Raw genomic sequence first — 11,535 nt, forward strand, 5'->3', positions numbered from 1 at the left:
TATAAGTCCAATAAATTGCCATCTACGCTTTTATTCGATATATATTCTTCCTTGCTCTAAATATGCAGGGATGTTTCCAGCACTGATGGTCACCATTTCTAAGAGTGCATGCCGCGAGTTCTGATATTTTCTGGAGAGTAGCAGTATCAGTTTGTGCGAAAGTGGCCCAGTACCAAGCTTAGAAGAAACATTGTTGTTCCCTCTTTACGGACGACAGTCTTTCATATCATGATTGACGGGGCTTTATTGCATACTCATCAGCAAGCCTTGTTTTGAATTTACTCGCCCAATACTACTGTAGCGTTGGAAAGAATATAATTCCGAATACCTGCTGCGTGAATTTCATTTTCAAATTTCTATTTGCAGTGGTCCTTCATTTGTGGCGATGTTTAAATCACTGCTGGCCATCCTGTTTAAGAGTGCAGTTACATATGTTCCTCTGTCTTGGCGCTGCAGGGAAAATTGTCTGTGCCTTTTCAGCCAATATTTCCTGCATATTTCAACATGGTATTCTTTATTTTTTCATTCATGTCCACTTTAAGGACACAGTTACCGGGCAATGATCCTTTCTGTAACAACAGTACCGCATTTGCTTTACATGCGAAGGTGTCCCGGATCAGTAACAAGGAGAGCATTCATTTCCTTCTATCACAGGGAACACTGGATTCATGATGTTAGTCTCTGTCAAATGCATCCGAAAATGTGCTCTGAAAGCTTCATTTGAATGCTGTCTGGCGTTTCTCAACGTGTGTCAACCAAAACCAGAAATCCTCAATCATAGTTTGGAGCAGTTCACATATTCGAGTTTCGAAGCAGCACACATGGATACAGTTCATTCACAATGAAAAGATTTACAGGCACAGATGAACTATCGACTCTTGTTCTCTTACTGTTACTAATATTACCGTGTGGCCTGAAGTCTAAGCCATGTGTAACTGAAAATGAGGAAATCACAGACAGGCTGCCGAATGACAGTATGTATTTTGTTTTCTTGTTCTCGCAGAGTTCCAGGAAAGTATGACAGCTAGGGAGAGGAATGCAAGTCACGTGCAGCTCTGGTGAAACACCTTCTGTCTGATTCAGTCATCAACAAGAAACGTGAATGTGACTAAAGCGGGAAACCTTTTCACAATCGAACAAAGAGCAATCACGAACAGTGACCACCTCTTTGACATCTCAGATCGCCTTTGACCTTCCCTGAATATGTATAGGAACTAATTTTTGCACACCTCAAAGTGAGAACTGTTTTATTTACCGACAATAAGTGAGTCACATGTCCTTGATTCCCACATATGTTTCCAACTCAGCTTGCAACCAGGTGGCAGTTGCTCTTGGCTCTGCTGGATAATGCACTATTATGGAGAAATAAAATGAAAGTTGGAACTCTTATTGGCTCTGGGTTTCGAATACTCTTGCTACTTGTTCTGCCATTCTCGGATTCCAATGCTAAACCAGTTTTTCAGTTCATCTGAGCAGCAGGAGAGTCGGCGTTTCTGGCAGGAGCAGAATTCATCATCTCCAGTGATCACTTTATCTGAGGAGAGAGAATGAGCAAAGTTTCACACAGCGACTAATCGGAATTGCATTCCGTTTCAGCATGGCAGCAGATATGGGCTAGCAAATTCAAAGCCATATTTGCTGATGAGAACAACAAGCACGACCGCTCAGATAGAGCAATTCCTTCCCACTGCTTATTCTGCAGAACTGGTGCAGTTGCTGTAAGTATGCTGCAGGTTATCATCAGGTACATGCTCTTGGGTTTCCGGTTTTGGCCTGTGTGCTCGCGTGGCTGAGCAAGCTGAGACTCTGATTTCAGATTCCACTTCTTAACAAGGCTTGTGTTTGTATCCCTGCGCGGCCACGTGTGCTCATGGATTAAGCTGGCAACGTTTTGCAAGGATGAGCTTTGTTAAAGTTGAACAGAAAAACAAAAACAGTCATTTCTTCGAACCCGGCTGTGATGTGGCACAGCAGAAAACAACCAACATGTCAGTGCCCACGCTGGTTTCCCCTTCTGCTGCAGTTGTCACGTTCCCCTCCAGCTGAAAGGCCACCATCATAATATGCGAATCAAAAACAGGCTGCGCGAATCTTTCATATTCCAGACAATTTGCATTTTTCACCGTTTCTCTGAAAGTGAATGGAGATATATCTTTCCCTGTTGATGTGAAAATAGGTTCTACATTAAATCTGCTCGCAGTTTTCTGTTGTGGTTGCGAAAAGGAGGGAAATTGCGATATGAAACTTGGTTACTTTTCCCTTAATTTCCTTAATTTCTATCCTGATGAGAGAGGCTGGTGATTGGTACTCTCGATCTGGTGGAGACATCAGCCCAATTGTTCACCTCATCTAATCCAGACTGTAATTGGTAATCTTCACTTTTCATGGTTCATTGTTAGTCAGTTCTGATTCATGTTACTTGAGCACTTTCCTGGAAGTATTGGTGTTCTAAGGCGCCAGTACGTTGTAAGCACCATTTGGAATTGCGTCACTGCAATTTGTGTGAGCAGCTCATGACCCAGACGACTCGCTCTGCCTCACAGACAGCATTCATGAGTCCGTGCGTCTGAAAATATGTTCTCTTTGTCAGTTCTGCTTCTGTTCATGAGTTGTCAGTTTTTGGTTTCGCTGGAGACACACACACAGACAAAGACCCACATGCACACATATGTTTTGTGTGGTGAATTTTTTTGGTACTTTCAGAGTTACATTGCACTTTGCTCAGAAACCACATACATTCATGTAGAACTCTGAGCTCAAAAACTGCATGAAATCATGTAAAACTCTGTTATCTCACTTTTTGGATTGGAATCAATCTAAACATCAGGTCATAGACAGAGAACACAGGGGGCTAACACCTTCAACATATTGTCTAGCTATTACCATTGTTAACAGCTAACCCGAGAATGCAACTTTAAAAAAATGGTTTTGTGATTTACACATAGAATACAGTAATAGTTTCACTTCTTTCAACAGATGAATGGCTTAACAGACAATCAATTCTTCAATGTATAATTTCAGTTACATCACACTGCAAATTTTTGCTATAAATTCTGTGTTACGATCGAGCCGTCCACCTGATGAAGGATCATCGCTCCGAAAGCTAGTGTGCTTGCAATTAAACCTGTTGGACTATAACCTGGTGTTGTGTGATTTTTGACTTGTACACCCCAGTCCAACACCGGCATCTCCGAATCACAACTTATTCCCCTCAGCTTGTAAGTGTTCCCTTAGAATCTGCAGCTTTTGGAAACGTATTACTGGGACAAAGTCATTGCTCAATGTGATGGGATGCACCATCAATCCCTAATTACTCGAGAGATTGAGATTTTAAGTTACTCCGCAGAACCCTGGATGTCCTCAGTAGCGGGGTACAGGCATGATGGCATGAGACAAGGATTTAGACGTAGTGACATTGAAGAAACAGCGAAATATTTTCAACTGGGAAACGCGAGAACCTTTGAGGGGTAATTGCGGTGATAGCTTTCACTTGTATTTGCTGCCATTGTCCTTCCAGACAGATGCTGATCGATCAGTGAATTGTTCTGGCAGGATCCGTGTGTGTTTTCTGCGTGCAACCAGGATTTAGTTTTCATTCGGATAATTCACAAGAAGCGAATTAAAACTTCATTTCCTGACTGGGAATGAAAGCCTGTTCTGGGCAATGCAAACTCAGACTCGTTTGCAGGAATGTCCATTGATACTGCAGTAGCCTTTGGGACCTGTACAAACTCTAGTGCCTGCTCTTCACGTCCTGGATAATCGTCTTCATCAGCAGTGTTTCTCTCTCCAAGTTTCCAAATCGGTTCATATTATCACCCTTGGTTTCAATGTGAAGAAGTCAATGCTGTGATAATCTGATGTTGTTCAGCAGATATTCTGCAGCAAGTTAAGTAAAGACTGATGCAAACACGAGCTCGTTTTGAGCTGCGCTGATGTGTTGGCAGCAAGAAAGGCACCGTTCAACTCGCCTCATTCCGGATGACGGGCTCGAAATGACCAGTGGGTTCTCGCTGAATTAGTTCAGGCTCTGGAATGTAAAAAACTTCAAGTATGAAAGTACAGTGAAAGGAAATGTTTCACAGAGTGGGGCATTCCAAGTGAAACAGTGGCGGTGATTATGTTTGCTGATTTTTCACCTTGTGAATGCTGTTTCCCTGATGTGGACGTTTACATTACCTATATACAAACTGTCACAGCCAGACCTGGTCTTTGGGTCAGTGACGGAATTGGTAACACGCCTGATGTCGAATTAGGGGATTGTCGGTTCGCATTTAAAATCACGAGGAGGCAGCGTGCTAGTCCATTCCTGTTGTCTGTCAGGAACGGAAGGGTTTGGGTTTTCGAATTTACAGTTTCTTTCGTCCAATTCAAATTCTAGCTCAGATCAACGTCGCTCATTGTCTATAGAACTGGCTTTGGTTTAAACAAAAGCTGCCTTTTGGCGGTTGAACTTGCATGTTGGAGCGGACATCTGAAGTGAAGCTCAAGGAGCTGGTCAAATCCTGAGAACTCTGCCACTCTTGAGGAATGCGTCTGTGTGTCTCTTTCTCTGGGAGACACGACGTGGGTAATATCACAGTGTGACTATGTCAAACTTCAATCCCCTTGTTGTGTCATCTCAGATCAAAGCGAGAACCTCACTGCCATTTGCACTGGAAACATCAGAACACATAAGGTTATGGACCAAAGCTGGAAACTGGGAATAGAATAGATGAATGTCTTTAAACCAGACTGCTCCATGGGCCAAATGGGATTTTCCATTCTGCAAAACTTGAAGACGAGTAGAAACCAATCTGCAGTGAAACTGATCAGAAATGAAATTGAAAATCCATTTCATTGAGAATAAGTGCAAGAGCGTCTGTCTTCATTCCGTGTATTCTTGTAGTTAGGATTTGGAACTCTAACCGCAATAGTGTTGGTTTTATACTCGGACAGGGAATGCATGTTTTATTGTGCAAATATATCGTGGTACCAGTATTTCTTACCACTGGTCCGAACCTGGTAATGCAGGTTATCAAATATCAAAAAGATACAGGTTTTGGAAATATGAACTAAAACCGAGAATTGACAGAGAAACCCGCTACAACTAGCAACTTCTGTGGAGAGAAACAGGGTTTTTTTTCTTAAGATGGACAGGAAACAGGTTAGTTATAGATTTCTGGGTTATACTGTTGGGAAAATGATAATCTTACCTGTCGAATCAGGATATTTATCAAAATCAGTCTTGAGCTTTCAAACATCGAAATAACAATCTTAAAAGGACTTAATCAGCTATCATGCTACTTTCATTCTCCTGAGCTGGTGGAAGGCTATGTTTTATTGGCTACATTTCCTTTTAGTTCCCGTTATTTAGCAGTCACGCCGGATGGAGAATTGTTTCTTTCAGTGTCTGCCTCATTATGTGTCTTTGTTTTTCCTATATTTGTCTCTCTATCCTCCTGGGCCTTTTTCACATTCTCCGACTCTCTGGCTGTCCATCTCCCTCAATTCCCATTTCTGCTCTTGAAAAAGCCTGACATTCAGAGACAGTTTGAGATTCGAACTGCTGAGAGGCTTTCTGACGCCTAGCTGGAGTCGGTCGAAGTAGTCTCACATTCTCTGTATAATGCGTCTGTCACTTCGATTTGAGGCAAGGAGACATTTCTTCCTGAAAATCTAAAGACCCTTTGGAAGTTAAAGTTGATTTCCTTATCCAACAGAAAAAGAAAGTAATTACATGATAGCTGGAGAAGAATAACGATGCATTTACTGTTGGTGTACAACGAATGAATGGTGACAGCAGAGAATGAGGGTGATCATGTCGTGGTGTCAGTGCCATTACCACAACATTTCCCGGGAATGCTGCAGTGTCTCCTGCCTCACCACTTAATTACCACAAAACTGGGAATGAAGGAATGAGAATAAGAGGATGAGAAGCAGACGTGCTTGGGGAACTGCGGGAAGAATCTCCAGGTTAAAATAGTAGTTGAAAAGAGCAACCTACACTACTGGATTTAAACCAGGAAAATGAAGCCAGAATGCGAAATCAGAATGTCCAGCAATTCAAACAGGAAACTTGAGATAAATAAGGATCTTTCAATACAATGAGCAGGCACCAGTGTAATGGGAGCTGCTTTCACCAGCTAAGCCATGGCGCCACGTTAAAAGTCAGATTTCTCGTCCATATGTGCAATGCCTGAACCACTTGATCACAGGAATTCGAAAACGCGTTTTCTGTATTAATGTTGCTCAGTATGAATGGCAATCAACCTCTGCTTGTGCAAAAATAGACGTTTCAATGCTGAGCATGCCCCACTAAAAAGGCACAGAAAAAGACAGTATCCTCTTGCTTTGGCATCCAACAGATATTTTCGTCTGTTTAAACTGACAGAATAAAGAGGATGTGCTCATCTCCTCTCACGTCCCATTAACCACGTTAATACACACGCAGGGATTTTCAAACCAAGATGATCAGGCTCATTGTTGTGATTTGACAGCAGTGATGTGTGAGTCATTGCGAACAGTGAGCAATAAATGCTGAACCAATAGCACTGACACTGAGCCTTGCACCATCAGCTCCACACTCACATCTTGTGTTATGTCTCCGAGGCATCAGTGCATTTTACTTTAATTATTCTACCCTGCACCTCTCCTCAAGTTATTCCCGACCGCTTGCAGTGTCGAATTAGAACATGCAATTATTAGAAATGCATTTCTGGGACACAGTTGTCTTTCAATGAGATAAGATTCACTGCCCATCCCTAATTATCCCAAAGATGTAGGGGACGAGTTTCTTTTGTTAACTCCTCAAATCCTTAGTATGGAGGTACTGACAAGAAACCGCTAGTGATGGAGTTCCTGGATTGCGGAGAGCAGACAGACCCCAAACTGCTAACGTAACTCAGCCAGGGAAGAGCAGATGGACCCCACTCTGTCAATGTAACTCAATCAGGGGACAGAAGTCTGACATCACACGATCAATGTAACTCAACGAGGAAATTATGGCCTGACCGCACTCTGTTAATGTAACTCACCCAGGGAAGAGTAGACTGACGCCACTCTGTCAATGTTAGTCATCCAGGGAAGAGCAGACAAACCCAACACTTTATATGTAACTCACCCAGCAAATGGCAGACTGATACCACTCAGTCAGAAAAAAATATCCAAGAAAGAGCAGACTGATGCCACTCTGTCAACGTAACTCACTCAGAGAAGAGCAGGCTGTACCCATTCTGTCTCTGTCACTCATCCAGGAAAGAGCCGGCTGATCTGATTCTGTCAACGAAACACAAGCAGGGAGACGAGCCTGACCCCACTCTGTCAAATAACTCACTCAGAGAAGAGAAGACTTATTCCATTCTGTCTATGTGAATCATCCAGTGAAGACAGTAATGAAACAATACTTGCTGTTAAACTCAGACACAGAAGAGCAGACTGTCACGACTCTGAGAAAGTAACACGCCCGCGGAGGAGCAGACTGACACCACTCTCTTAATGTAGCTCACCCAGGGAAGAGCAGACTGAGTGCACTCTGTGATATTCCTCACTCAGAAAGGAGCAGACTGACCCCATTCTGTTAATATGACTCTCCCAGCGAAGAGCAGATGAAGCCCAATCTGTCAATGAGACTCAATCAGGGAAGAGCACTCTGACCTCATGCAATCATTTTAACACAATTAGGAAATTGCAGACTGACCCCATTCTGTCAATGCAACTCACCCAAGAAAGAGCAGACTGACGCCACTCTTTTAATGCAACTCACCCAGGGAAGAGCAGACTGATCCCACACTGTCCAAATAACTCACTCCGTGAAAAGCAGACTGATGCCTCTCTTTCAATGTAACTCGCACAGGAAAGAGTAAACTGATGCCACTCTGTCAATGTAACTGACTGAAGGTTGAGCAAACTGACGCCACTCAGTCAGTGTTACTCACCGAGGGAAGGGCAGACTGACCCCACACTCTCAGTGTAACTCAGCAGACTCATCCCATACAGTGAATATAAGTAATTCAGTGAAGTTTAGTCTGACCCCACTCAATAAATGTCATTCACTCAGGGAAGAGCAGACTGATCCCATTCTGTCTATGGCACTCACCCAATGAATGAACACTAACCCCACTCTACCAATGTAACTCGACAGAGAAGAGCAGACGGAAGCCAGACTGTCAACATAAATTATCGAGGGAAGAGAATACTGACCCCGCTCTTTCTGTTTCACTCAGGCAGGGAAGAGCAGACTGTCACCACTCTGTGAAAGAAATTCGCCCAGCGAAGGGCAGACTGACCCTACTGTATCTGCGTGACTGACACAGGTAAGAGCAACTAATCCAAATCTGTGAATGTATCTCCCGCAGGGAAGAATACCCTGACCCCTCTCTGTCCATGTAGCTCACCCAGGAAACAGCAGACTAACCCCATTCTGTCTATTTAACTTCACAAAAATCCTCTGAATTACGTCCTATCCAGACACTCTCCACATCACTGTCTCTGTAACCGTGTGCGTTCAATGGCGAATCCAAATAACCTGCAAATGTTTAGAATGTGGCAGCAAACCAGAGCTACCACACAGAAATTGGGCGAATGTGCAAACTTCCATCAGGCAGTCACCTAAGCCTGGAATGGAAACCAAACCCGACAGCAGTCGTGATTATAAAATGGCAGAACAGAAACCCAGCAAAAAGAATTGTGTCCCTGTGTGTTGCAACGATTCTGAGTATTAAGCCCCCCTCACTGTAGTTAATTTCCATTTTCATCACTGCCAACCTTCTTCAAAGCAAAGCACGTACTTGCTTTTTTCAGATTTCTGATCATCCCGCTTTCATCCCGCTTGTTACCTAATCATATTTCTCACTTTACAAACTACGTCATCACAGGTTGACAACTGCAGAATGAGCTTTGTTCCGTTCTCCACTCATGTTGAGAGTAGTAATACGGCATATTCGAGTAGGACTTGATGCGCTTGCGGGTGGTGCATTCGCGGCATTATGGCTTTTCTTTTCGTTTTCGGTCTACTATTTCGAGTTCATTGCACAGACTTCTGAAGAAGACTTTTTGGAGTCGAAATGGTAACTGTGTTTTCTCTCGGAAAACAGACGTAGCTTTATTTCTGTTCTCTTATAAATTGATCTTCTTCTGATCTTTGCAAGTGAAATAGGGAGCATTGCTATTGCTCGGTTTTAGTTTCAAAATCAAGAGAAACATGAAGGAGACAATATCAAAGAACACAAAGTTCTGAGTTGTTAAGATATTTTTTGCAGCAACGGTGGACATGAAGGTCAAATTAAGATAACGGTTCAAGAACATTTAGTCTGGAAGTGGTATGTAACTTTTGTTCCAAATATATGTTTCCGTTCTTCCAATACATCTTTTTGACTCCCAGAAAACATTGATTGTTTTCTGTATTCACTTTGTTTCGCGATATCTGTCTTCTGGTTGACCAGGGACAACTTGAATTTGCGTCTGCATTGAATAAGATTTCGTTCTTTCTTTCGAGAAGCAAACCTATGCATTATGTAACATTTATCATGCTGATGGCTAAGAAGTTCAAAATGAATTACGGTTAATGGATCGTGAGCAAGAATGAAGTGATCCACTTGCGAACCCATGTCACCACGCCCTATTCCTACATCGGGCCTCAACGTCCATTGGCAGTGTCTGCAGAAAGGAAATGTCTAAGTGAACTCGACCTTTGTTCAGTTTGATTTGATACCAATGGTAGTGCTGTTTTGGTGCAGAAATGTGTCAACATCTCTGACGTTAGAGTCAAAATTGAAGTCACATCTACTCCATGGAGTGTCTTCTCATATCGGAACATGCCATCATGAAAAGATCTAGTTCTGATAGCAAAGGTTTTTTCATTAAACTGGGAGTTTGTGTAACGAAGCAATTCAGACAGCCAAGATGAATAATTGGCACTTGGTTCTTCAAGCTGAACTCTCCACACCAACTGCTCCAACGGAGGTCGTGGATAAGATCCCCATCGATTATTTTGGTCAATTTTAGTCTCAGCAACAACCTATTGTTCTGAACAATGCTACCCCACAAGCAGAGGGCTAAGTCTGATTTTCATCGTTAATTTTCAATTTCAGTTCTTAATGCACAGTTTCTTACGAATGTGGCTAGCAGAAGACCGTTAACATTCCATTTCTAATATTTCCTGAAAATTCTACTCCACTGATATCGCCTTGCCTTATCACACCTCAAGCCAGGAACCTCGACCAGTCGAGTTCCTTTCCACACATGGAGTTGCTTTTTCTAATTCATTGACTGCTGATATAATAGATTATTGGCCTTGAGAGTCAGCTGTAAATTAGGTTGAAATTTCTCAGCTTGACTTTCAACTGATCCTGAAAACAAATTCATCACCTGCAGGTAAATGTATTGCATTGCTTCTTGTTTTGCTTAATTCCACCCCCCCCCCCCCCCCCCTCGTCACTCCCGAACATCCAAATTTCACGATAGTTCGATAAATGTTTGGGAACTGATTCGTGTTGGAAGTTGGTGGCTTTTTGTGTCTCGACATATAATTTATTCAATTAGACGTCTTGAAATTACTTCGGATTCTTCACAGATGAAAATTTACTTTCGATTGAATGCAAAGCTCAAGCTCCATGAAATCCAAATTCTGCAAATGAATTAATGACTTTTAAAAGAATCAACGCTGTGAGCAGGATTCGAACTTGCGCAGGGAGACCCCATTGGATTTCAAATCCAACGCCTTAACCTCTCGGCCATCACAGCTACACCCACACTGCCAATTTCCATAGTAAAAGAACTGAATTCATGAAATACGTAATTTGTTTGAATAACAAATTATCAAGACCCAAAGATATCGCCAAATCCTTTGCAGAGACCCAGACGAACGTTACCTTAGCAGATTGACAGGCTTTCACCGCAACCTAGATCCTGACACAGCTGAAGTTGAGGGAATAATTCTTCGTCGAATTATATAGTCACGGATGTACATCACACGAACGAGGATCATTGTCTCACTGCGTCCGATCGATTTTGACTCAATTGCTCATCATCTGGTGCCAAAGTAGATATGCTGTTGTGTTTTAATATTCATCGAAATATGGTATTAGAAATATTGATGCTAAGTCCATAAACAGTAGCTACATTCGTAAAAATAAAATCGGAATTTGAAAGAACGCAGAACCAATTTACAGAAATGTATCCAGCAACTAATCCGTAAGTTCTGACATCAGGGAATGAACTTGTGAGCACAAGAGAGGCAGATTGACTGAAGATTTGGAACTTGAAATCGTCTTGACGGAATTATTTGCAAAGTTTTTGCGGTTGTTCTAGATTCATCCAGTCCTTGAACAACATGGAAAGTGGCCCTTCTTTCCAACTTGACCATGGTGGACAGTTATCCTAAATTAATAGGTCCCATTTGCCAACATTTGGCCCACATCCCTCTAAACCTTGTTACTCATATATCCATCCAGATGCCATTAAATGTTACAGTTGTACCAGTCTCCAACAATTTCTCTGGCAGCTCATTCTGGACACGACTGAAAAAGTTGCCCCTGACGTCCCTTTTAAATCCTT

The 11,535-nt window shown here is 42.4% G+C and overlaps 1 non-coding gene across 1 annotated transcript; it reads right to left on the reverse strand.

Annotated features, from left to right (window-relative positions):
• Window positions 1–10,640: 10,640 nt before the first annotated feature.
• On the reverse strand, window positions 10,641–10,722 carry trnas-uga (transfer RNA serine (anticodon UGA)). The gene has a single exon. It is a non-coding gene; the product is annotated as a tRNA-Ser (tRNA).
• Window positions 10,723–11,535: the final 813 nt, after the last annotated feature.

Source organism: Chiloscyllium punctatum, chromosome 27 (genome assembly GCF_047496795.1).
Source record: "Chiloscyllium punctatum isolate Juve2018m chromosome 27, sChiPun1.3, whole genome shotgun sequence".
Taxonomy (NCBI): Eukaryota; Metazoa; Chordata; class Chondrichthyes; order Orectolobiformes; family Hemiscylliidae; genus Chiloscyllium; species Chiloscyllium punctatum.